The 2,798-nt window shown below is 44.4% G+C and overlaps 1 long non-coding RNA gene and 1 pseudogene across 4 annotated transcripts; one reads left to right on the forward strand and one right to left on the reverse strand.

Moving 5' to 3' along the window:
- Positions 1-71, forward strand: LOC135242118 (U6 spliceosomal RNA; annotated as a pseudogene).
- A 154-nt stretch (positions 72-225) lies between these two features.
- LOC135254946 (uncharacterized) lies at positions 226-2,102 on the reverse strand. 4 transcript variants are annotated; one of them, XR_010330004.1, is made up of 4 exons: positions 1,860-2,102; positions 1,590-1,706; positions 634-759; positions 226-541 (listed from the first exon to the last, which is right to left on the reverse strand). It is a non-coding gene; the product is annotated as an uncharacterized LOC135254946 (long non-coding RNA). The 4 variants fall into 4 exon arrangements; XR_010329996.1 differs by lacking the exon at positions 1,590-1,706 and having other exon boundaries at positions 1,864-2,088; XR_010329997.1 differs by lacking the exon at positions 1,860-2,102 and having other exon boundaries at positions 1,590-1,807.
- Between the last annotated feature and the right edge of the window lie 696 nt (positions 2,103-2,798).

The following is a 2,798-nucleotide window of genomic DNA, read 5'->3' on the forward strand; positions in this document are numbered from 1 at the left end:
GTGCTCGCTTCGGGCAGCACATATACTAAAATTGGAATGATACAGAGAAGATTAGCATGGCCCCTGCAAAAAAAGCCACTGCTCATTCTTCTCTGTTGAGAAAGGAGGGGCCCGCGGGGGCGCAGGGTGGATTGCCAGCAGGAATTGGGAACCGCAAGGTCGCAGGTTCGAGCCTGGCCTTGACCTCTGGAAGGAAAGGGCCCAGTTTGCTTGCGTGGAAATACACACATTTCTTGATTTTGCGGTAGACGTGACTTTTGCAGAGATGCAGCCACTGGCGTCTAAATCACGAACGTCCACGCTTGCAGAGGTATGACATGTAATGCGTCAAGTTGTATTCAATAAGACAATTCAATAAAAAAAAGAAGAAACAAGAACGTTTGCCTTTTCACTCAGAGGGGGGCTGCAGGTTGTAGATTGACCGAGACTGGTCTGTGGCGAGTACCGTCTTCCCCGAGCAGTCCCTGGTAAACAGCACCCGACCAATCCGCTCCCGCTGTTCCCTCGAGAAGGCCGCACGCCAACTCTCAGGAATCGGCAGCTGCAGAATAAAGAAAATGTGTTACAATGAGTTTTGCGTCAACTTCTTTTAACCCAGCGTTAAAAACAAACTATAAAGATACACCATCTCACCTCAGAACTTTGCGAGGCAGGCCTCGGTGGCCCGAAAGGACCGCTGTGGCTGGGGCCCGCCTTCCTCTTCATCGGAGCTGGAAGCAGGGGCTGCGGGACCTCTACTCGGGACTTCGGCAGGATCGGCTTTGCGAAGACGTAGGAAAAATAAAGTTCTTTTAAGACAAACGTGTGTATTTGTGTCAATCGTGCATTCAAATGAGATGCTGTTTAATTCTGATTGCAGCAATGTGCTCCTGGTCTCTGCGCCTGATGTACTGGACTGCGGCGTCCGTCCGAGTCCCAGGCTGGGCTGGCTGTCTACGAAGCCACTTGACATAGCCGAAAGAGGTTATCAATCAGTTGCATTTTCTGCAAAATTGCAACAAGAGCACCTGCCACAGAAAGCGATATTTTATGGAACCCGCTCGATTCCTGCTCCTGTCCTTTGATTTGTAGGGGTCCCTCGGCATGTCCAGACACACATGTACTCACACTCCATTGTAGTGCTTACATTTTAAGTTCCTTTCATGCAATTTAAACACCTGTATTTTTAAAGGAGCTACTGAGATGCCATTACTCTTTGACAGACCTATGCAAAAACACAGCTACACTGTTGTAACTCATGTAAAACGTTTGTCTGCTGGACTGTCACGCCACATCCTTTAAACCTTTGGACATAAATGATTAAATTAATCGTATTAGCTAATAATTAACTGGCCAGAAAACCGTTTAACATGACTAATTCTGGTTAACAAGCCAGGCAGATATCCACATTGCAAGCAAGAGAATGCTGCGTTTTATACTGAAAAATGAAGCACAGGACATGCCAAATTTGTCTTATGACATATCTCATAGGTAAAAACGCACACGTAACGCGCTGACATAACTGCAAAGTTATTGAATGATTGATTATTCATTCATTCATTCGTTAGCTAATATTGCCAGCTGCCATTTTAGGTGATTTAAACGCTTACATTGCTTTTAAAAGTGAGAAAAACGGCGTGACAGCCAGCTGGCTAGCAAGTTCTAAACATTTCGAACACGCAAATATGAACGTTTCCATATTTTTAATATAAGGTTCATTCAAAACCCTACTAAAACCGTGCTCCTTAGCTAATATCGCTAGCTGCCGTTTTAGATGATGTAAACGTTAACGCTGCTTTTAAAAGAGAGAAAAACGGCGTGACAGCCAGCTGGCTAGCCAGTTCTAAACTATATTTTTAATGTAAAATTAATTCAAAAACTTACTAAAACCGCGCTCCTGTCGCAGAACTCCGGTGATCCACTGCACGTTCAGAAGTGCTATTTGAAACAGCGGAAGGGAGAGCTGCGATTCGCCGATACCACGTGATGAAGTTGAAACAAGCGGGCCTTCTGATTGGGCGCAAAAAGCATGTAAACTTGAGAAGTTGAAACAAGGGCGGCCTCCGATTGGCCGCGAAGTTGGAACAAATGGAACAAATGAAACAGAGAAGATGGCGTTTTCGCGCAAGGATCGCAAGCAGGACTTGGGAACGAAAGGTCGCAGGTTCAAGCTTGGCCGTGACTCCTGGAAGGAAAGGGCCCAATTTGCTTGTATGGATGTTCAAATGCAAGGAAAATGGGAAAAAAGAAAGGAAATGTCACAAATGTCAACTAGTGTAAATGATGTAATGAATGTTTGAATGCAAGTCACTTGAAATGAGAAATGTGAGGAATTCTGTAAAGTTGAATGCACAAAGATTCCATACCTTATGTGAGGGGGTGGCGTGGTTGTGGTACCGGCTGCAGGCGGAAAGATGGGGGAGTTGTTTAGTCGGCTGGCAGTCATAGCTGTGGGCAGTTACGTGATTAATTCTAACCTTTATCTGCACTGCCTTCAGTAAGAACGGGGTTCGACGGATGCACACTGTAAACCAAAACAGCTACCACTACCACTACGGCAACAGCAACAGCTACAGTTGAGGCTAAAAGTTTACATACACCTAGGCTAAAGACATTCAAACATTTTTCACAACTCCACACATTTCATGTTACCATACATTTCCTTTGTTAAGTCAATTGGGGTCTCTACTTTTTTCCATAATTTCAAAATAATAGCTAAGAGACAGATTTATTTCAGCTTTTATGTACTATATACATTTTCAGTGGGTCAAAAGTTTACATACACTTTGTTAGTATTTGGTGGCATTGCCTTTTAATTG

The sequence above is a fragment of the Anguilla rostrata genome, chromosome 1 (assembly GCF_018555375.3).
Source record: "Anguilla rostrata isolate EN2019 chromosome 1, ASM1855537v3, whole genome shotgun sequence".
Taxonomy (NCBI): Eukaryota; Metazoa; Chordata; class Actinopteri; order Anguilliformes; family Anguillidae; genus Anguilla; species Anguilla rostrata.